General features: G+C 42.4%; 1 protein-coding gene and 1 long non-coding RNA gene across 2 annotated transcripts in view; one reads left to right on the top strand and one right to left on the bottom strand.

The window, feature by feature from the left end:
- PARD3B (par-3 family cell polarity regulator beta) overlaps positions 1–24101 on the top strand; it is a 538356-nt gene that overhangs the window by 34780 nt on the left and 479475 nt on the right. Inside the window, exon 2 of the mRNA XM_080600336.1 lies at positions 12389–12484. The gene's annotated coding sequence lies outside the window, so the exon portion shown is untranslated. The remainder of the gene's footprint in view (positions 1–12388; positions 12485–24101) is intronic.
- On the bottom strand, positions 12514–23722 carry LOC308198308. Its single transcript, XR_013953812.1, has 4 exons — positions 19844–23722; positions 18943–19092; positions 18736–18846; positions 12514–17836 (listed from the first exon to the last, which is right to left on the bottom strand). It is a non-coding gene; the product is annotated as an uncharacterized lncRNA (long non-coding RNA).

The following is a 24101-nucleotide window of genomic DNA, read 5'->3' as shown; positions in this document are numbered from 1 at the left end:
GATATTGCATAGCACCTAGCAATCCCCAACCAAGTTAAAGAAGCTTGAACAATGTTCAAACAAAGCAAAGATATTGGCCTTCAGGAGACAAGAGGCAAACAGATGGAGAGGGACTGTGAGAAATTGAGAAATGATGTAGATTTCAGTCACATTCTGAGTCTTATTTATTAAGGAGTAAGTTGCTTTATAGTGGAGGTTGTCTGTTACTGTAGGGTTTTTTAATGAAAATCATTATTGGAAATGGTAAGATGTGTGCCAAGCAGATATTTTTCTTACTGAATTTCTTATTTGCTAACCTCATATACTGTTTCAAAATACATTGCTATGGGCAAGTCTCCTTCTGAAGGAAAACCTCTGAAAATCACTATTGAGAACATCTAGCATATAAAGCAACATAAGACAGTAAGTAGCTATATATGGAAAGGAGGAAAAATATTTGCCTTACAAGATGTCAGTGGGTTGAATTTTGGTCCCAGATAACCAGTCTAAAATAAATCAATTTACATGAGCACTAACCTAACTGAGCTCAGACTGCCAGCCAAACACACCGTACACTTGAAATCTTGTTGCTTGGGTGATACCAGTCTCATTGTTGGGAACCATGTGGATTTCCACTTCTGGAGTATTAACTTCTTTTCAGCCAGCAAAATCTACAGGATCTGTTTGTCTTGGAATCCGAAAGTGCCAGCTGTCTACTTCACCCAGTTTGAGTAAATGCAGATTTACTGTTTCAAAAAAACTTATAAAGAATAGTGGTTGTCTGAAGCCAGAAGCAACCTTTTTAATCTCCACAGGCAATCTCCAGACTTATTTTCCTTTTAAGCTACCTGTGGCCTAAAACCTGAAGGCTGCATATGAAGATCCCTAAGATCAACCTTCAGAGAGAGAGAGAAAGTCAGATTCTAGCTGGAGCTATTGAAAAAGTTTCCAGGCTATGTTTGCATTACGTGCTGTCTTGGAGAAGTGCCCGATTTCAGCTTATACAGGAAGCATTAGTGTGGCCAATTGTCCTATAAACATCAGAAATAACACTCAGTCCTTCCTGAGTTTGTTGTACAGCATCTAGCTTGAGAGAAAGGAAGAAGAGGAAAGTAAGAGTAATAGAGAAGGAAGAGGAGGAACCAGTAAATTTTAAGTGGAAGGAAAGGGAATGTCCACCTTGAATTTCAGAGATGGAGTAAGGTGAAGATGAGAGAATCTGAGCTCCATTAATGTTGTCTATTCTGCCTTCCCACAAGTGCAAACCAACAGGGTACCGTGAAATTCAGCAGGCTAGTAGGTCTGTCTCTCCTTCACTTGTAGTGCAAGCACAAAAGCAGCACTTGCTGTTGCTATTCCAAGAGAAAAACAAATACCTGATAGGAGGGAAGAGAAAGCAGAATAATCCAGATGGCTTTCCCCTCTCTTGAGTGCAGCCCGGTGCTAGAAATCTCAGCCTGCACTCCTTACCCCAGACATAGAGTGAAAGACCACAACCACAAATGCAGACCCCTACTCACATCATGGCAGGTTAAGAACCTAAGGGTGTTTAGGTTTAATTACCCCTGTCTGAAAACAACTTTGGATTTGGATACAGAGACAGAAAAGCTCTAAGTCCTTTGATTATCAGGGAGATAATTGCCAAAAATAATCCAAAAGCTTCTCGAGCAAGATTTCAGCTCAAAAGACCCACCCATTTGTGCCACCCAAAGGGGGCACAAATACCACAAAATACTGTGACTGGGATAGAAATCTCAAGAATATCTCAGATGTTTGTAGACCTGAACCACAAGCCCATCAGGTCTCACTGATGAAATGCCAAATCTACTTCTGACTCCTGTCTAGCACTCTTTTCACCCACGGTTTTACCTGTCTTTTGCGGTTCACTAAGCAGTAGCATGGCTTTTCTCCACACTCTGGGACCCTGCAGCTCCTGTGGTTCTCCAGACTGCTGTACCCAACATGGAGTTGCAGGGAAAGGGAGAAGGCAGATGCTCTCCTTTGCCAATAAGGACCTGCCCAGCAGCTGCCTAGCTTAGCAGCCAGTAAAACCCAACACCTGGGAGTATGCACCAGCATGGCAGATACTCCTTCTTATGCATCTGTAGCTGTTGTATCACAAGCCTATAATCATGTCCTGGGCTGGTCTTGTACCCCAAGCATAGCTGGAAACACAGATCTGCATTTAAACCAGACCGAATACCTCCACCTAGCTATAAAGGTGCATCACCCAGATGCAAACTAACCTTATTACTTCACAGATGTCTCCCCTGCACCTTAGAAACACACTGTCAGTGCTTAGAAATGCCATTTTCTCACACCTGTTTACTTTAAACTGATTTCACTGCTGCGAAGGCATTGTCTCCCTTCATTAGCAGGGTTTTCACAGAAATAGCTTTGCTCCAACTTATGTATTTTAATAATTTAGTCAACCAACATGTACTTGCTCATTTCCCTTTCAACTAGCAATGCAACCATGTGAGTGCAATTCAGTGGATGAAGCAGCTATGAAAAAGTGTTTAGCTATGACCTTAAGCAGCCTAGTTATGCCAGAAACTGTCTCCCATTAATCAGTTGCACTTTGTCTCTAGCGTTGACTTAATACTCTTTATGGAGCCTTTTGTTGCAGAAAAGCTGCTGGATTGCTCAAAAATGTCAAAATTACATTCAGATTTCAGAGCACAGAAAAAAAAAAACAGGAGGAGAAAAAAACGTGACAAAATTCTTATGAATTTTCCAGATGCTGCAACATGTACTTTTGGAAATGTGGTGCATCATTTTCTTGTGTTATTTGAGGAACTGTGTAATCACCCAGTTGTTGGGCTTATCATACAAGAAGTTGCCAGCAAATAACTGTTATCTCTCAAGTATGAGATTTCTGTCCCTGGCTGACACTACTGATTAAAGAGTTCCTGCGGTGAGTGAGTGTGGAAAGGCAACCATTTTAGCTGCCGGTATATTGTTCCCCATTCATATTGTTTAAAAAAAAAGGCTGGTGCTTACACAAAGGACAAACAGCATCATAGCTGGAAAGACAGAAGCAAGTATGAGGCTGTAGAAAAACAAGTTATAATTCAGCACCAATGCGAGACTGTTGAAGAGATGTTACACTGAGGCTGGCAGGCTGTGTTTAGTTTGATAGGTATGGTACTCTATTCACGCAGCTGCCTGCCTGAAACTGTAGAGATCATCCTGATTAGAAAAAGGCAGGTCCAGAAGCTCTTCTGACCTGGGTAATGCTGCACTGGTGAGCAAGTCCTGCTCAGAGGGATACATGCAGCAGGGTACCTGTCTCTTACCTACTCACCAGTTTTCTGGAGGTAGCCAAAGTCCACAGGAGCATGGGACACCTGGATTTCTGCAAAGAAACATTGAGCAGTAAGACAGTAAACGCAGTGGGGGCAAAGGCTGTCATTGGAGTCAGTGTCTCCGCAGCATCTAGAGCTGTTGTCTCAATGGCAAATGGTTTAATAGAAAGAGACAGCTCCAGAGTCAACAACAAACAGAGCTGGGGCTTGTAATCTGAACAGCCACATCTGACCTTTGTCTTAGCTGTCATGGAAGAAGAATATCTTCATATTGTCCAGGCAAACGCCAGAAATAACACATGGAAATTGAACAGGAGAGACAGAGCGCGTGAAATGGAAGGGTTAACACATTCTTTTCTGCAAGAGGGTGTTGCTCCCTCCATAATTGATACCAAAGCAGCTTTGGGCACAGTACATCCCAATGAGAGAGCATGTGGCCTAATTTGGCACTTCTTCCACCAGCAGGAGGCTCTTCTGCAGGCTATTCACAATCCAACTGAGGTTGGCATCCTTGCCTGGTTGAAGCTGACATACTGTGCCACATTATGAGTGGGAACAGGACCATCCTAACAGATTAGCATGAGCACAGACTTGCCAGAATACCAGTATGTGGATAATAGTTAAGTGTTAAAGGGGGGATCCCTGTCCAAAAATGATGAAATGACAGTCTGTCTTCAGCTTGCCCAGCTACAGTTAGGAAATCTGTCACAGGATACAACAGCTGAGCTCGGCATACCCTAGTGCCCTTTCAGCAGCCCACATCAAACTAGAAACCCTGTTTCAAGAATGGGGTTCTCCAGGACCCAGGTATGGGCAGGTCCCCAGGAGAAAACTGGGAGAGCCTTAGTAGGGTGGTTGCTGTCCTTCCTGGGGTGCCTTGTTTAGCTGGGAAGCCCAGACAAGAATTTCTTCTGGTTTTCCAGGGGAATTTATACGTGTTGGCTTCCCGGTGAATTTTGTAGTGAGGAGAAAAGGTTAGGGTCAGGCTGTGTTGAAGCCTGTGCAGATGCACAAGATAGGTGGTAAGGCAGGAAAATGCTCTCCCCGTTTCCTACACGCTCGCAAGAGTAAAGCAATACCTCACGTTGGGTCTGAGTGTGTTAGCCCCCATTTGCTCCTTGCAGAAGTGCTCTGGCCAAGTCAGATGGCGTGCTGCTGTGTCTCAGCAAGCAACTCAGCTGGCTGAGTCGAACTGGCTATTAAAGCTGGCATCTGCACCCCGTGCACACTGCTGGCACCTTTTCCCCAAGCTGTGCCATCTACTCTGCTGTCGTCAAGCCCTTGCCTCACCACCCTCCCCATCAGTGAGGGACCTGGCATTCCTCCCCCCACGTCTGATGGGATTATTCCCATCCTTAGACTGTCCTGCATGCTTCCTGGCTCCATTTCCCAGTGCAGGTAGTACCAAGATGACCCCAGTCACACCGCAGAGACCCTTTGCATTCCTCAGTGACCTTCTCGTCCATCTGTCTCCATGCCTGAGAAAACTCACAGAATATGAACTGAACCTTTTGCAAGATGCTTGTTGCACATAACCAGGAGCTACGGTGTGTCAGGCAAGGAAGAATCGTGCTCACAGGACCAGCACCACCATAACAGGATTGGCATTCTCCTTTAGCCTTAGCCTCTCAAAATTAGGGGTTTTCCTATCTGTGGTTGGAAGAGGCACCTACCATTTAGGTTGCATAGGTGATGTATGCAAAAAATACTCTTCACAAGGACTTAATGTCACCTCTGAATACTCTTTTCAGAAGGTTTTCCTAGAAAAAGGGGAAGAAACAACTGTATTTGCACAAACTGGCAAAAGCATTTGACACGTTTTAAAGGTGTGTGTTGAAACACAGAAATATTTTTAACCCTAGATAAGATCTTGAGGAAATGTTTACTGGGCCTCAGAGGAAATGTAAATCAAAACTGCCAAAACTGTGTCAGTAGATTTCATTTCAGTTTACTTATTTAAAACAAGAATGAAAACAAGCGGAGTTCTGGGCAAGTTTGTACTTCTGCATCTCCTTTTAGATCTGTCTGTTTACATTATACAGTGTTTTGGGACTGACACAAAGGTGGCAAGTTGCTGAATTCTAAATGTCCTTCAATAGCTGGAACACTGCATTCCCGTGCCTTTTGATGAGTCACATTACTTATTTGTCACATATGTTGTTAATGCAGGGAAATGTATTCAATAAAAAAAACTAATCCAGGCAGCCAGCCATGGACAGATGAATGAAAGTGACCAAAAGCAGGTTGGAGCAGAAAGCGATGAAGAGAGAAAGGGCTGTTAAATCTGTGCAGTCTCCAAATCCTTTTAATATCAAACACAAAGTCTTTAGAGAGTGAAATCAACACTTCCCACATTAGAAACCCCTCTTTCTGCTCCTGAGCAGAGCCTGGGTTAGGACCAGGCTCTTTTCACATTTGACCTCTGTGATCTGTGCTTTCTCCCTTGACCTGAGGACAGAGGAGAAGCAGCTAGCGTTTGTGTAGGCTGCTTCGCAGGGATGTCAGGAGCCTCTGGATACTTCGTCAGGGCCCACCAGGGCCCATTTTGGAAGGAAAGAGAAAGCTGAAAGCATTGCCAGCGTTATGCTGAGCTGTTGTCCTCTGGAGTCCAGTCCTCAGCCAGGTTGTGAAATCAGAGGACTTGGAATCAAGACAAGAATAAACTCAAATTCAAAACAAGGTTTTTGTTACATCGCCTCATTTCACCACTGTCTCCCTAGGGCACGTGGACACCACAACAGATCACTGCCAGCTTCGTTATTCTAACACAACATTTTCTCTACATCATGTTTTGAAGGGAAGTTAATATTCTGCTATGTTAATCAGGGGTAATTTTTGGCTATCCCGAACAGCGTATCCAAGCCCCTCGTGCCTGACAGCTGAGGCAAAGCTATTGTGATAGATTAGCACAGTGACAGCTTCTTCCATCCTGGGTTAGTCTTGGTGGTTGTCCCAGCCATTGAGAGCCAAACTCTGGCCATGGTTTCAGGAACTTAAACAACTTGTGGTAGTGTAAACTGGCCCTAGCCACAAGTAGTCTTGCCAAGAGCCATTTGACTTAACAGGCATCACAGAAGGCAAAGGAGCCCAGCTCGTTGTTCCAGCACATGGCCGTGAAGCCAGATGAAATTTGGAGTGAACAAACTAATTTGAGCTTTTTACACCATTTTTGCTCTTTGGCTATAGAGGAAACAGTAGCAGCTTTGGCACTTTTCTAGCAAAGAAAGGCTGGGAGGGGAGGAGGCTGAATACTTTCTCTTGAAATAGGTGGGTACATGGAAACTGATATGATTCCCACTGCCCAGTGCCTGGCCAGGGGCTCAATCCTTCAAGAGATGGCTTCAGGCAGCTCATCTTTCTTATTTCTATCTCAGAGAGGGGAATCTTTCCTAGACCAAAGCATCTGGGAGGTCTTGAGCACTGCCTCAGTGCAGTGCCCTGCTTACGAGCATGGCTGTGGCTAACTGCTATGGGAAAGGGCATAGATTTTATGCCTTTTTCTAAAAGAAAATGGGATTTCCTCCCTCAGAAGGCAACTTCTGGCTGTGTAGGTTTGTTGGCCTCCAGCTGCTACAGCTGTTGTGCATGGCATGGAGAGGTGCATCTTGTAGTAGCACTGCAAATGAAGGATTTTATTTTTGGTTTTGTCTTTAAATAACAGGAATTTAGTATTTCATTATTCAAGACGTGTTGCTTTCAGATCTGTCCTCTGAGAAACTGAGATCACAGCAGCCTGGAGACCTGCCAGGACTCAAGGGAATTACAGTCCTAGACTAATAAATTTTGGTCTGACCTAGAGCAACCATAAATCCTAAATAAATTGTCTTACTTCACTCATGCTACTCTAAACTCACCATGGTGTTTCAGACCCTGGACATTGTCCATGCCCACTTTTCCTGAAAGGTCAGTTTCTTGGAAAAATTGTGTTCAACGAAGCATTCTTGCCATCCCAAATATCCTCCCTATTCATTCAAAAATTAACAAAAAAAAAAAAAAGAGGCTCTTCTACTCTAGAGAAGATGAACAATCTTAACACATTCTTCTGTCTTCCCAGGCCTTTCAACTTGCCAGGAAAAATCCTTCCCTTCCTTCCTTTGCTGGCCCAATCTCAGCAGCTTTCTCAGAAGACTGATGAAATCAAAGTGTAATCTGGGATCCCTAGCAGAACTTGAGCTTGTCCATTTAAAAGTGGTCTGCTTCCCAGCGAGGCAATGATTCAGTGTTATACAGAAGAGTTCTGTTGTCCCCCAGCTTCCACCCGATGGGGCTGAAACTGCTGCTGCCCAGCGAGCACTGCTGCATTTACCAGTTCGCAGCATTAACCTGCTAACCCTCGCAGAGCTCCACTGAGGTTGGGAGGTTGAGGCAGGCAGGGGAAACTAGATGCACAGTCTGCAGTAATTCGCAGTGTAGGCTGGATTTGTGCAGAGACATTGGCACATGTCCCACTATGTTCAACTGATTTTGAAAACCTGATCCTAAAAGATAAGATCAGGGTTGAACCATGGGTAAGAGTAGGACTTGGTATGTTTTGTCTCCAGTCCTGCAGCACAGGAAGAACTGAGTTTCAGTTCCTAAAGTTTTCAAAGGCAGTTCTCCACTCTAAACCACACCAGCCTCCTACAGAGCCCAGACTGTTCCTCTGGTGCTCACATACGCTGATTTTGGATTCACACAAGCCACTCCACTGCTTGCATTGTCATCACAGTGCACTTGAGATTCAAAAACAAAACTTTGTCTCCTGCTTTCCCACATACGCCGTGATTGCTTGCGCACCAGGGGAGTCCTGATATTCTCATCTACCTTCATGAAGGATCGTTTGTCACTTCAAGCCCTCTAGCCACCTGGAACATGGAAATCCCATTTACATAAATTCAGGGCCCAGGTTGTCTCTTTGCACTCGCTGTTGTCATAGCAGCCTAATTCACCGGTGGTCACATCAGCCCTTCACCTGCTCCTGGTGCCTTGGAGTTACAAGTAGCAAACACAAAGGGAAAAAGGGGAAACGCATTCTTCAGTCTGGCTCAGAACTGCAGGCTAAGCATGCAGAAGAAACCTAAGGGATTTCATACAGAGGGGTTTTAGAGGGACTGTAAGCTACTCTGGAAATGGCTTATCACACAAATATATCACAAAATAGCTAGTTCTTACTCTCCTTAATAACGACTTTCACAAAGTCCCCCTTACCCAGGAGATAAGTTCTGGAAAACCATGTGTACCTTAGGGAGCTTCCTAGCTGTCTTCTACTACAGAATGGATTACCTAAGCATTTCAGCTTGGATTAAACTCCCTGCGGAGCTTCAAATGTTGCCTTTCCACACCAAACAACATCCAAATCAGCTGTTGGCATAAACAACAGTCAAGCTGCCCCCTATTCTTGCCAGAAGAGTTAGGTCCAATGGGACTTTACGACCACAGTTTTTTCTGCCATAGTTTCCAGATCAAGACTTCCCACCAACCAGACACCCAGCTCTGAAATGATCTCCAAAAGGCCCGGTTCCAAGCTAAGGAAGGCAAGGGCATGGGTCCAGCTCCACTCCGGGACATGGCAGACGATTCTCAGAAATCTGCAGGAATTCTGTTTGCCTGAACCTGAGCTGAATTTGTCCCATATCAAATTTTAATGGAACTGGCAGAACTCTTACATTGCAGCTTTCTTCTGTTCACTTAGTTCATAGTTCAAAAACTAATATCCCCCATTTATCAGCATTTCACATTGAGTTATTTGTTTAGTAGCAAAGAAAAGTGATTAAAGTATACAACATGGTGAAAATCACATTCTCATCCTCTGCACTGCTGTATAATTCATGCTGAAGAACAAATGAGATTACAGCTCTGGGACTGTCTCCAGAATGAGTTACATTTGTCCCGTTTCCCGTTCTTGCCATAATCTTTGTCAAGACAGTAGAATGATACATCCCATTTGCTGTCCCTCTCACAGTATTTGCCACACTACTGCAATAATAGAGTTGCTGGATACCCATATACACATCATGAATTATTTGTTGATGTAAGGAAATTTTTCTTGTATTCTCTTCAAGTAATCTGCCCTTCCTTTTAAATCCAGAGGCAGGTACTAATAGACATTATTCCTTTTTATTTATTTTATGTTAAGACTTGGTATTCTCAATCCTTTTTTTTAGAAGTTATAGATGAGGAGGGGGTGAGCAGCAGAATGGTGGCAGATACAATGCATTACTTTGCTAATTGCAAAGAGGGACCTAGGTGTTGGCAAAAATCAAGCCTGCTATTATATTATATATATAAACCCGTATTATATGAATAATATCACGAGCCCTATAAATAATGGCATGTTTATTGAACATGCCATTAGAACAGCCATCTATCCGTAGGCAAACAGCTTTGAGAAAACTTACCTTCTTATGAAAGCATTTGTGCACGACTGCTAGTCATCAACTAACAGCATTTATTTAACCTTAGTTCAGAAATGGATATGCTCTGGTTGCTGCTGAGTAAATGCAAATAGGAAAAGCAAAGGAAAAAAAAAAAAGAATGCATGAAAATTGTTAGTGGTGCTTCAAAATTAATGCGAAAGGAAGGGAACAAATATTCCCCTGTGTTGTTTGCCCTAGTAGCAATCCCTCAAGTGGCAGAATACCAACAGGAAGTCAGGTTACTACCCCGAGCAAGCAGTCCCCTGTTTTGTTGGAGGTTCAGTTTAAAGCTTTACCTGCTTCTCCTTGGTTGGAAATCATGAGACAGCAGGCTCGTTCCTGTTGTCTTCAACAAATCTTGAGCCTGACAGGTCTGCTACCTCAGGCTCCTGAAGTATCTTTGCAGCTCTAGGAAGGGGCCCACCAGAGCTCAGAGCCAAAGCACCCCTCTGCTGGAGACCCCCATGGCTGAGTTAAAATGGCTCCGCGGTGTCTCCTGTCCCCTGGAGCCAGGGATGACTAAATGCAGACCTGAAAACAAGGAAGTGGAGACTGTGGGTAAGGGAAATGTGATAACAACCAGGAAACGTGAAGCTAGGAGGGATCCCAGTCCTGCAACCTCAGCACTGCTTGGGCACCTTAGCAGTGAGCACGAGTGCCACAAAAACATACCATGGGCGTTCACTGCTTTCCCTGCGGCATCTGCCAGCACTAATCTGCATTTCTGTGAGCTGCAGTTGTACAGAGAGATGGGTTTGCTCCATTATGGTGCACCCAGAGCAGCTGTGTTCTGGCAGCACCACTGCTGGTGCCAGCCACATGGGAGAGGACCCAAAGGAGCATACCAGGGAAGGGGAAGGAACGAAGGCAAGCTGAATCAGACTGACAGCAGGGTGAAAAGGGTAAAGAGGGGGGAAATGACCACTGATAAGCAATGGACTGCTGATTGGCAAGAGCAAAATAATTTTATTCTGTCTCAAACAGGATGTCATAAGCCAGCCATGCACTGCCTGGGTCTTTCTCTAGGAGGTCTGCAAGCTTAGAAGTCCTAAACAGCAAAGAAATCAAAACAGGGAGACTGTCATTCGTGCCATTCACACATACACAAAATGAACTTGTCTCACTATACAAACAGAAGCAGCATTATGGTAGTCAGTTTTGTATTTAGAAATGGAACAGTAACAGGAATGCTGTCAGTTTTTTTTCAGAGATTATGCATTCTTCCTGGATAGTTTTTGTATTGCTGTTTGAAATATGCATTTCCAAATGTGAAATATAGACATGAACATTATGTATCAGTTTAAAAAAAAAAAAAAAAGTATAACTGTGGCATTGAACAGATGTCTGGAGAGAATAGGAACAGGGAAAGCATACGGATACTCCTTCATCCCCCAATACCATCCTCCCAGCAGCCAATTATTTTCAGCTCAAGAGGTGTCCTTGCCACCCCAACACTTTCCTTCCCTTAACCATAAATGTTCAGTCAGCTTGTTCAGGTGAGAGCTAGATAGTAGTCAGTTGTCAGTGATTTTCAGCTATGATCCAGAAGGATTTCTTATTTTAGAAGAAGATGGGATACTTCACACTGGTTAAACTTGCCTTGAACAGACCATAAGCCAAGCTTACCAGAGGCAAAATGCTACCTCAGTTTTTGCACATTTCTATCAGTCAACCAAGAGAGTAGGAGAAGGAAACGAATGACCGTAGATTCCCCAACTAGAACCAGTTTTTCATTTGCCGCTGTTTATAAAAGATGTGTAGGCTGAAGCCAGTTTCCTACACCTTGAGAGCAAGAAAATTTTATATATATAATTATTGCGTTCTTTGTTCTTGGTTGTATGTTTCATTCAGCTTAATAATATCTTGAATATATTGTCCCTTGTTAACCACAGCAATTACGTTTATGCAAAACCAGAAGAAGGTGTGAATTTCCAGGAACCATTGTGGGGTTTCACAATGTACTGAGGAAGGAAAGCAAGCAGTTGCATAATTATTCCAGCATGACATGTTCATGCATAAAATTAGGCCTTCTCTTCAAGCACTGTCTGTCAATAAGCCCTGTAAGTCTATAGGAGAGCTGTTCGTAACACATTCAATTTTACCTATCAGTGTGATGTCCAATTACTTGGGAAAGGGTGAAAGACTTTATGCCACATCTAAACATGACAGACATAACCTTTAAGTACTGGCAAATGCCAAGATGTTGCTGGCAGTAGGCATTCTGAACATGTTTGTGTTTTTCTTTGTACACAATTTCCCTTTTTTTTTATGCAAATTCTAAAGTATTTTAGAACTCTGCATTATCACATCTCCCAAGGAGCCAGTTTAGAAAACGGAAGGAAGTTTTACACTATCTAATTTTTCTAAATCATTAACATAAAATAGGTTTTGTTCCTTCCATGGGTACTAAAATAGCATTTCCTTGAACCCTAACTTCAGCACACAAGTATCAGGTTATAAATTCAATCATTAGGTCCTGCACAAAAGATTTTTTTAAAAGTAACACGGTTTTGTTGTATTGTTCTAAAAAAAAAAAAAAAAAAAAAAACACGTCAAAAGGTTCTCCTGTATCCCCAAATGGTAAAACTCATCTGTACCTCACAGGTCTTTTAAAATAGTCCCGTATGTCTTCCTTCCTAATACCTCCCAGCAGGGAGCACAACAGCAGGCCTAGTTTGTCTTAATTATCTCTCTTTATCTCCACAGGACGAAGAGATTATTGCCAGTATGTCACTGGCTGGAACAGAGGAGCCAAAGATCATATGTAATCTCCATTTCTCCACAACTACTAACGAAGTTGAGGTAACTGTGATGGCAGAACCTGAGGGAGGGAGTGGAGACCTGGAAAATGAGATTTCTGTTGTTTTGGGTTACCCATCCTAACTATAAATGGGTGGTCAGAATCACAATGTGCATAGAAGAGAGAAAAAAAGTTTCTATGTGTAAGGGAGGATATGTTTTATTCTTGCTTACTACACGGGGAAACAAAAAAGAGAAAGCTGGTTGCAGTCACTGAGACAGCATGCTTTAGCAAAAACAGAACTTTAAGAATCACAGCTGCTATATTAACCAGAAAAAAGCTATTTGAGTACTAGGGATACTTAAAATACTAAGTGCTTTAAAACAGAAAGAGATTGCCAGTGTTTCCTTTTTATAAGACTGTATTGTAGTTCTTTATGCATTACAGAAGTTATCTTTGTCATTTATTGACTCCCGATGCAGCACTGGACGGCTGCTTCTCTTTCAGATAGTTTAAGGAGCTGGCATCTTGGGCTTTATGTTCCTGGGAACATGTTGTGGCCTTTGATTTGAAGTCTGTGGCCTTCTGGGAACTACAGTGGCAATCTTGGTTGCATACGTAATAGTGTTATGGCTGAATGTTCAACTACTATGCCCTTGGTTTTCTTTGTTATTAAAGGAGTCACATTTTTTCAGCAGGGCACCATAAGCTGGCTTAGTTGCCTGATGCACTGAGAAGTTAATGGGGACTAGAGCAAGATTCTCATGTGATTCCTAGGACCTCATTAGTGATATAAAATAAGATTGTAACAAAAATCTCAGTTACCATTTTCTTACGTGCTTTGTTCATCTGTGGCGATCTTTTCAAGACTGCCTTTCTCTTAACTTTTCCTGGCCCTGAGGAACAATCTTTTTGCATCATTTAGATCCTGATCAGAGCTAATAACTCAGCAGTAATTTCAATAAATGTTCATGGAAATATTTAGCATATAATACTCAGTAGCAGCATCTTGCAGAAGTAAGAGACAGTTGTAACCTTCCAGTTCATGCTGAAAACTTAGCTCTGGATGACTTTATATCTGTTCCACATGCTGGATAAACATAAACCCCACAAAATCACTGCCTTACTGGCCTAACCTAGATTATTATTATGACTCTTCCTCTGTTGATCATCATGTACGAGACATGAAAACTCACTTCAATCACCTTTTGCTGTCTGTTACACATAATGGATAGCTACTGATGGTGAATATTTTTTCCTTGACATTAAGAGCTGGGTTACAGTGCTCAGCTCAGTCCATCCAATCAGCCTTAGGGATTGCTGCAATCTGCAGTTCTCTGTTATATAGCAGGTTATAGATAGGGTGTTTTGCCCTCTCCCTAGTTCTTACATAAAGGCACAGTCATCAGATCGAGTAACCACTAAAAAAGGAAGCTCTGGGCCTAAGATCCCTCAGTTTAAAGGGAAAATGGAAATTTTGGAATAAAAATGGAATAAAGCTAACTAAATGCTGGTGTTGATGAGTAGCCTCTTCATTATCCTCATGCACCAAAGGGTAGATTTCCAGGACTGAAGTTAGCAGGAAATCCTTTCAAGCAGCTTTGAAAATTTTAGCCAAGAATCCTCTTCTAGCAGACTTCTGGCAGCATGTGTGCACCCTTCTGGTTTCCTTTTTTTGATGAAGATCAAGCTATACACATAGTGAAGGATTAAAAAGCAAGATACCAGTAATAATAATATATTCATTTCAAAAACTGGCAAGTTTTCTTCCTTGAAGTCAGGAAGTACCCCTGAGCCAGCTGGACAGACTGAATACTGGCTATCACTACTGTTTTCCAAGACAGAAGACATTTGATAACCTCTTTCAAGCTTAATTTTTTTACCTCTTTGAAGCATGTTGTGTATCTTCTTGCTGTCTATAAAGAACAGTGAGGCCCTGTTTCTGACAGAGGCCTTGAGGACAATACAGTTGATAAATCCAAGTGATGATGAAGATGACGACTGCTTTAATAAGTTGTAAAACTCCTGCTGTTGGCATGTAGCCATGCACAGTTGCCTGCTTCACTGTTCTGGGAATTCCACAGCAGTCTGACAAATCAAAGCCTTATTCCAAGGCCTGTCTTTGAAGGTACAGTTGTACTGACCTCTTGGACTGGGGGCCCAGGATCTGAGCATGGTTTTAATGTTAGAAAACATGGGGAGGTTTCGTAGCAGCAACAGTAATTACAGTTTCTGGCCAGAAAAATGCCCATGTACAAAATAGTCATCCACCTGCAGTTTAACAGTGGTGGCCTAAACAAATGACTAACTTGCTGATCTTCTATCCTGTGGAAAACATAAAGTCATGGTGAAAGAGGAAGAGTAATTTAACAGTGCATGGCACTTCCCATCTGAAGAAACTGAATAAGGGACACATACGTACATCACCAGCAAATCTTAGCTGATGTGGTGATCTGTGCCTCATGAATGGTAGAAATAGAAAGACTCCATTTTGTACTATACTTGTGCAACTCATATAACAAGAAAACAATCGCGGCACTGCAATTGTGATTCATGCTTGAAACTGTTAGGCAGCTGTTTACTTTGTGCTGTATTTATTTCCGTTGCTGACAGTCCTTTGTTTTTATAGATACTACAACAATGCTGTTTTAATTTTTACACAGAGCTGGAGAAATCCACCTAGATGCAGCCTTCGAGAACCTTTTTCACAGTCCTCTCCTCTGTAAACTAGAGGTGGGGTAAGAAACACAAAAATGAGGAAAAACTGTCTTTGTGTACTTCTTTCTTTTCTCTCCCACCTAAGGTCTGCTTTCGTCCTTAACAGGCTCAATGACATTTCCAAACAGCTAAATGTTTTCGTTCTTTCTTTCTAGGTAGATTTTCCTAAGCAATCAGACTTCTGCTGCAGCATTACATTTACAATATATATATTAGAAAATAAATAAATAAACAGAATGAGCATTTTAACTACAAGCAGTCTTTGCTCTTTCACTGCAGCATGGCTTCCATCCAAAGCCAATTATGTAAAACAACAGCACCTCAGCACCATTACCAACAGCCATCTAAAAGGAAGAATTACACCTACTCAAAGCTGAAAACATTTTCAAGAAATTTAATTATTTTCTTACTTTCTCGCCTTGAGCGTGCTTCCTACCTTACTTCACTCTAAAACGCCTTGGGTGTTATTCATCTAGAACATATGGAGCACTATATAAATCCAAGTTGTTGCTGATTTTACTTAAAAGTCAGGTTTTATTTTCTGTTTTTACTTCTGCCTGTTTACACTCCTTGAAACATCTTTTGCATTGCCCCAGATGTCGCTTCTCACAGTGCTTCATCTTTCCTACATGCTAATCTTGCTTCCTCAGTACTTGTGATTTTTTGCTTCATATAGTGATAGAGAGGAATGCAATGCCAAAAACTAATTGTCAAAGAAAATGGCAAAATGATTTAAGTTCATGCCTTTAAATTCAGTATCAATTAAGTTTAATGGTCAAAATCCTTTCATCGATTTATGAAACTGTGTAGATCATGATTTCTAAAGGAAGAAGTGACTCTGAGACAGCTCTATCTAATAGAGAGATTTCTCTTTATTTTACAGCCTACTGTCTTAACTTTAACATACTATGGATATAATTTGTAGTCTTTCGTTCTCATATTGGGTTTTCAATGGTCTTGGTCAAGAATTCCAAGTATGCTGATAACAGCTGCTGGCAAAGCATGTTCCCTGTGCTGCAATTGGCTATAAGATGCAATAATTGAAGCATGATTTATTCTCACACACGGCAACAGTGGGCTCTCTAGAATATCCATCAGTTAAACCCTGGAGGCAGAGTGAGTTGTTAGTTACTGGCTAAAGCTGTGGTGGTCTTCTAGCATGTTTTTCATTTAACAACTGGGTGCTCTGCAGACCATAGGCATTTCTAAGGAGTGTTCCTCATGAAGAAGTCGTCTTAATTAAGATGACTTAAGATCACATGTAAGCCATGCATCTTTTTCACTCCTTTATCTACAGTTCTCCCCTAACACGAACTGGGAGCTGTGAATGAAAGCAAACATTTGGAAGAAATCTCTTTGACTTAGGCATGTGATCAGACAGCCCATAAAATACGAGAGGCACTGTAGTGAAGGGGAAATTTGGAGGGAAGAGTAAGAAGAAGAGACTGAAGGACATATGGGAATATACATAGAATTAAGGCAACTAGAAGCAGAAAACAGAACTTGGCCCTGTAGCACAGATGTTTTTTGCAAAGCAAGCAATTAATATGGTATAGTGCCAGCCATCAGCCTGAATTCCTCTTGTCATCATTGAAGAGAATAAATTAGTAGACATACATAAATTTTGAAAGGAGGAAATATGTACTACATTCCAAAGCATGCATATTTCTATTAACTTACTCTCTGTGGAGCTGGATGAGAAGAGGCAAAAAATCTGGGACTTTGGGTCTCAGTCCTGTTTGAAAGCTTCTACTCATTTAATCACCACTCGTTTTGGCCTCGTATCTCTGCAGTTTTTCTCAGTACTAACACTTGCTCCTGCTGCTGCTGAAGGCAATGGAAAAAACATCATTGTGCTCAAAAGCACTGGAATTATAAATAGTCACTCAGGAGTCAGTCAGCATGGATATCTGTAGAGCTGTCCGGATGCCTGCTAACAGTAAAGTCCAAATTTTTCACGTTGGGATAAGGATTATAGCGAAGACCTACAGAAAAGAGAAGGCCTAGGCGGGGGCCATGGCTCTACCATTTAGTAGCGCTGTGCTAGCAGGACCACAGGCAGTTCTTGTTGGTAAATACTGAAGAGGTGCTGTGTGACTGTTGTGAGGAACTTCAGAAAGCTCTGTAAAGTCCTGCACAAATGTATTATTATGCTCTGCGGCAGTACCTGCTGCTTCAGTTTTGCTTGCTGTCCCTGTTTGAAGATCTGCTGTGTGCAATGCTGTTAGAGCACTGGAGAGCTCCAGCAAGGAAAAGAGCAGTTCCTTGGCTTAAAAAGCCCTAAGAAGCATTAAGAAAGCTTGTTGGTTCTGCACAAACATAGCAGCATTCAATTATAACCCAAGCTTTTTACCAGCCTCACTCAAGTACAGCAAATACCAGCTGGAGGGTAAGGAGGGATTTGCTTTCCAAACAGCTAGGAGAGGCATTTATTTCATTAAATTAAACAAATATCATCCTGTTTATGGCAGTAAAAGTCAGCTGGACATCATGAGCCGTGGCCTGTACTGCAGGCTGTTCAGGACTTGGCATCCAAGAAAGATCTCAAGGGAGTACAGAAAACACAGATATGTGTCTGCGGGTCAGTGGAATCCAAGCACAAAGCCCCAGAGATGGAGGGCAGGTTACTTCCACCAGCAAGACTGATGTTGCTGGTGCTACAGTGTTCTCCCATGGTCTCCTAAGAGAGCATCTACCTGCAGAAGAAATGCAGCGTGCATTGACCATCTAAATTTCCAGAGGTGCAGCTTTTCCTGCCTGCAGTATATTGGCTTAGTCCTGGCTGTTGAGGGCTGCCCAGTGCCTGACCAAAGGGACAGAAACCATCCCAGTTGGAAAGACGGACTAGGTACAGTTCCTTCCCTGTGTGTATGAGCACAGAGAGCACTTGTATCATGCTAAGAGCACAGACGCCATGCTTTCTGTAGCCCTGTGGCACTGCGTATATGAGTAACCTCTACCACTCATCTTGCTTGTCCCTTACTGTCCAGATGACGGCTGCTGGTGATTTTGAATCTCTCAGCTTTACAGGGTCCCTGTTATCGATAATGCAAGAAAAAGAAACTCCATCACACTGAATGATACAGAGGATTTCCAACAGCAATTTCCATCAACTGGTTATTCTTATTGTGACCTGAGTTTGGGCATTTTGTCAGCAGCCACTCATGCACTGAATATTCTGGCAACCTGCAGAGAGGCTGTGACCCTCTTCACTACAAGCAATCTAGGAGGCAATAGGGCATTCATTCCCTCCCAAATAATGGGTGGGAAGGTTGATTGATTTGCTTGAATGATTTGCTTGATTTGTCGAGCAAACCTCCAGCTGATTTCAGGGGGGCTGGCACTTCACTCCCTCCCCACCTCCTTTGCCCTGCATTCCTACATTCCCTGCTTTTCAGTACTAGCTTACTTTTTGTGTAATATAAGGCCTTCCTTTTTTATATTTTAGATAAAGCAGTCTGATAATGCAGACACTCCTGAAAATCCAAACGAATACACCTGCCACCAGGAACAGGATAAACTTCCTGATTATTTTAAAGAAGAGTTGCTCCGGGCTTGTATTCTTTAGTGAATTGAGACCTTAAACACACCCTACCTGAGGTTTGCAGGAAGTCTCTGGTGAAACCAGCATTTTAGTACAGCTCCTGAGTCCCAGCCTGGTGGTTTTTTTTTCTGAGGACTGTCATTCTGCTGGTAAGATTAATGACTGTGCAGTGTGAGAGAGAAACGGGAGTGGACTAGTCAGTACTAATGCCAGTACACAGACATGCAGACTTACTTCCAAAAAAAAAATGGAACTTACCTAGCAATAACTTAGAAAATCTGATTTCTTATTTGTTCCAATAGTGAGAGGCATTTCCTTTGTCTCAATCTACTTCTCAGCAGGAGTCCCACGCTGATGAAGTATCATCAAATTGTCAGCTCCCACTGAGAGAGACACCCGCACTGCTCACTGATTGGAGAGATGGAAGCAGTGACAGGTGTTTCTAAAAACTGTTGGGTTTTAAAGGTAAAGGAAAAAAATATATATTTTTCCCCTCCTGAAAGATTTTTCTGAAATAGAGGAACCTGAAACAAGGCCATGAATATTATGTTGGGAGAGACAGAAGAAAACAAATGAAACTAGCTAGTGTGGTGAGGAAAGGGGTGGCAAAAGAGTGTGGTAGAAGGATATAGAAAAGATACATAAAATAGAAAAAAATCAGCATTTTTGATCAGGAGCAATAAGATATACAATAAAATTTAAGAAAGTCAACTTCAGTGGTCCAAGAAATTGTGTTTTAGGTCAGCTGAAGTCTCAGTACTAGGCTGTTGTTGGGGTTCATCTCACAATGACCCACTCAATCAAAGGAGTTAGTGAGATTCTGAAAATGGATTAATCATTTTTATGAATAATGAGGATATCTGCACTTATATTGGTTAGGAAGAGAATGCAAAATTTATGCAGGACCAGTAGCACCACATATTAAAACTGAGCAGCTCTTCTCACAGCAAAACCATATTTCATTTGCCTTTTTAACCATTTCAGAGAGAGTAATGGAAATTCTCATTGAAATTGTTCAGCAATGGTCTCCTCTGCTAAATGGGGATAATGCCAAGCCCTCCTTTTACACAGATGAAAACAAGTGTGCTAATTTATGTGAGGTCCACAGCTGCTAAAGTCAGGAATGTGATGTGAATGTCCATAAGATGAGTAATCCTACCTTCAGCAGGAAGTGAATGGTGTTCAGCGAATAGGTCTGGGACCACACAAACAGAGAGAAGGTAAAATATTGAACAGCTTCTCACACAGTGGTTATTTGTCTGTCCCCTGCATTGTGAGCCACAGGCCCTCTGGGGAGGACTAATATAAGCTCATGCAATTAGATAATGCATGCACACAGGAGGGTTAATTAAGGTCGCATGGTTCTGATGTCTCCTATCTCCGTGTTTGAGTTTGCAGCCTTAGTGGTGCGGTGTTTTTCAGGTGACTGTTTTTACCTTTTGTGTTTGTCTAACAGAACATAATCCGTATTCATTTTCTAACAGCACCCAACCTTTGGCTTCCCCGATTGTTGCTAAACTGCATTGAAAGCCCCTCATCCCACCAGCACAGGATCCCTCTTAGAGCTTCAATCATGAGCTTCCCTCCAGCAAGGGAGACTGAACAACAATAATAAAGCATTCTCGGTTTCTTTCTGCTACTCTTCTGAAAAACAGCAATGGAGCTGACCAGCCATAGCCAAACTCGTAATAAGGTTTTAATTCCCTTTTATGTGGGCATACACTGATACCAGGACTGGTGTAAGAAGGCAATTGAGTGGGAAGGGGTTGGTTTGTGTAGGCATAGAGAGTGTTCACGGTAGGCTACCCTGCGATTCGTTTGTATAGAGCGTGATTCAATATGCATTGGATAGATAGATGCTAACTGAACAAAGATGTCTGAACCTGTCTGTGCTCAGAGTAATTCGTGCTGTCTGTCATGTAAGGGCCAGATGCTTCCTCTGGACCCCTTGGGCAAAGGAGCTGGTCACGGGCTATGAAGAGCACAGTCTGGCAGCTCCACAGATAAAGTATCTGGTCATTTGCTGCCCTGCAGCAGCTTGGGGGGCTATGGCAGTAGCCAGAGACTTGGTACTCCACCTACTGCTATTAGGCAGATAAAGCGGTTTAATTGTGTATCTGCAGGGCACTCTCCTGTTGTTTCTCTGTTTTTTCCCCATTAACCCTCTTCTGAGCACACCTGACCCCTTTGTCATGGAGCTGAATGATCCCACTACGTCTAAGCCTCCCAAGACAGCTTTTGGCAGCAAATTTAGGCCAGACATTTTCCTGTCTCTCTACAGTATTTTTTCTCCTGCCATTCTTCTCATCTCATGTGCAAACCCTCCTGGGAAAGGCCTACAGAAGTTAAGAGGGATGAAACCAATAAGAGTCTATAGAAGTGTAATACTACTCTATTCTGGAATTGAAATGGAGAGTGCTGTCTTCTGCAACCTTTTTGAGCCATGCTACTGGATTATATTCTTTGACAAAGATGTTAATTGTATTCTATTCTATAGGATGTTCAGAATGTAAAGAAAGATTATCATTTTCTCTTAAATTCTCCAGGGTTTTTCCACAGAAAGCGACATCACAGACTATATAATGCAGTCACCACATGAAGTATGCCCATTTTTCTTTTGTTAGGTACCTTTTTTATTTTTTGTATGAATTATTTATTACTCATTAATACCGGAGGAAGTGAATTGTGCTCCTGAACATGACCAAGAGAATGACAGAAGCAACGTGGCAATAATTACAGGAGTGCGTGAGCTCTCTAAATGCCTGTAAAAATGATTTAGTTGGTTGTAGAGGGGGGAAAAAAAGGATTTTTAATGTCTATTTTTGTAGGAAGGTTGAATACCCAGGTGATGAGTGCTGCATAAATACCATATAGACCGTTTTAAACAGTCTGTAAACCTCATCTTGTGTACTCATAGTGAGAGCAATACACAAACAGCACAATGCTCTTTGACATACTGTCATCTGCTCTTAAAAGTTGAAGTATTTGGCTGGATGAAATAACCATTGCATCTATAGATGAGGAGTTGAGCAGCCCACCAGATCCTTGGCAAATCCCCTGTGAAATGAGAAAGAGATCTCAAGGCCTCGGATCCTTGTGTGTGTCCAGAGTGTGCTGCCCCTGCAGAAAATCAGAGCATCATAGGTAGGGCTCCACATAGCATAGGGCTCCACTCCATGGGTAGGGCTCCACAATCTACTTTCCTTTTGTGGTCCTCAAAGAGTTTTAATGTGTCTTGGGTACTGCTAGAAAACGTAGACCTAGCAGCTTTTCATGCATTAGGGGTACAGTACACTCAGCACACCCATCCTAATTACATCTTGACCTTTTCTGGCATGTTACCCCAATAAACTAGCATCAATTTATTTAGTAGTAGGCTCCTTCCTTTTAAAATAATCCAGTGCCTTCATTTCTCTTCTGTAAGTTGTTTTACATTTTTTGGCCCTATCTCTTTGTGGCTGTTAGGATAATTAGTTGCTAAAATAAGTCCTTCTTGAAAATGCAGGAGTAAAGCAACAGAGCACTCTAAAATAGGTGCATTTTGTGAAGCTGTCACTGAACAGAAGATGTGGCTGATCATCTGAGTGACATGAACAGACAAAAGGGTTATAGGGGGGTTATTTTCCACAGACAAAGAGCAGAAGTCCTTGCACTCTGAGTAGCTCTAGTTTTAGAATAAGGCAGCAGAGATAGGGGGTGAAGGGGAGTTTGATCCAGGTAGGTGGATCTATGTAGCAATCGCCGTTGACTTTCTGTGGGGGTTGTAGAGGGGTCTTCCCGCTTTGCCCATGTTATGCTTAGCTCCCCTTTACAATACACCAGCAGAAATCAGTATACAGCTACTGGTGCTCCTGGCACCAGTGGGAAGTGGAAAAAAAGAAGAGAGTGCTGTGTATGTAAGTGCACGTGTGTGCACAGATGATTTGCTCTGTGACAGTGAATGCAATGGACTTGGCTCTGAAGGAGCACTCCCTGAAGAGTGGCTGCAGGATTGCTGTAAGCCTTAATGGCATAATATGTTTAAAAAAAAATGCACAGCCACACATTTGCATATTTATCTTGTACCATTAAAGGCACAGACAGCAAGTGTCAGCAGCAGAAATGAGGAGAGGGGAGACTGAAAGATTTTGCCACTGATGCTTAAACCTTCAAGCAACCACAGTGCAAAAAGCTCCTGTGCTATATCTCCCTACAGCCCTATGCTCCTGTCTGCACCGGTGCTGTCTGATCTTGAAATAGTTTTAAAATGTCTCAGGAACAGACTCAGTGACGACATTGCTGGTGCAGCTTCAATGGGAGACCAGTTCCTGTTTTATACAGTACCGTACAGGTCTGCTGCTGAGCACAGAGGAAATTACTGCCTCAACTTGCCATAACATGAGGTTTTATCATGTGTGAAAGTATTTTCCTTAGTGGGGTGGAAATAAAAGAAATTTTTGTCCCCCTTTTCCCTTCACCTGCGAACCTCAGTTTGTTTCTTTTGTGTTTCTAATTCCAACTGGAAGCATGAAGTAAAAAAAAAAAAAATCCAAAAAAGCCATTTTGCCATAATCCAAGTTGTTGTTTTTTCTGATTCACAAATGTTTCTTTTGGGACTTTATCCAAACTGCAAGCCTTGGTGAGGGTCAGTTTTACTCAGCACTCAAAACCTGATAGCAAGATTTTCCCCAAAATCAGAAGGGCGCTGTTAAAAACACGGATGTTTAAAAGTAATGCACACTTAAGGTTCTTTTCTTTAGGTTTATAATTTTTCAGTTCTGTTGGATGACAGGTTTTCAGCCTTTCCAACCCCATCAAAAGAAACAGACAGCATTTTTTAAGAGAAAGCTAAAGATTCCCACAGACCCAGAGTTCAGAGCTTAAAGAAAACAATCACCAAATATGGCAAGGAACCATGAGCTGGAGATGTTGAAACATCATTATTATTATCTGCTCATTCTGTCCTTCCCAACAGGCTTCACACCAAACAAAGAGCAGAGAAAATGCTCTCACCTAGGACAGGATGAATAAGCCGGTTAAATTTTAAGAAGTGCCAGGCACCCGCAGCTCTGGTATCAGTGGGAAATGCAGGTGCTCTGAGAATAAGATCCTGTCATCAGGTTTTTTCTGCTGTTGACTTGCTTTCTTGTTCTCTGCTCAGGTGGGACACAGTCCTGTTCCTTTTCTGTGCAATGAGCCTAATGGAGACTCGAGGCTGTTCTCTGCCAACTTGATCTATAGGCTTGGACAGGGTCCTTCAGCCTCTTGCGCACCCTGCACTTACACCCTGGATGACGTGGATTTGGCTTAAACACCATTTTGCTTGCTTTTCCCACTTTATTTCCCACAGAAATGAGGGTGTGGGGGGATGCATGTGCCTAGGCCTTGCCCCGCCACGGAGCTGGGATTTGCCTGTCTGTATGGAGGAGTGCAGGCGT

Source organism: Anser brachyrhynchus (genome assembly GCF_964034855.1).
Source record: "Anser brachyrhynchus genome assembly, chromosome: 7".
Taxonomy (NCBI): Eukaryota; Metazoa; Chordata; class Aves; order Anseriformes; family Anatidae; genus Anser; species Anser brachyrhynchus.
The sequence above is the reverse complement of the archived record's forward strand: the minus strand, read 5'-3'. Positions and strand labels throughout refer to the sequence as shown.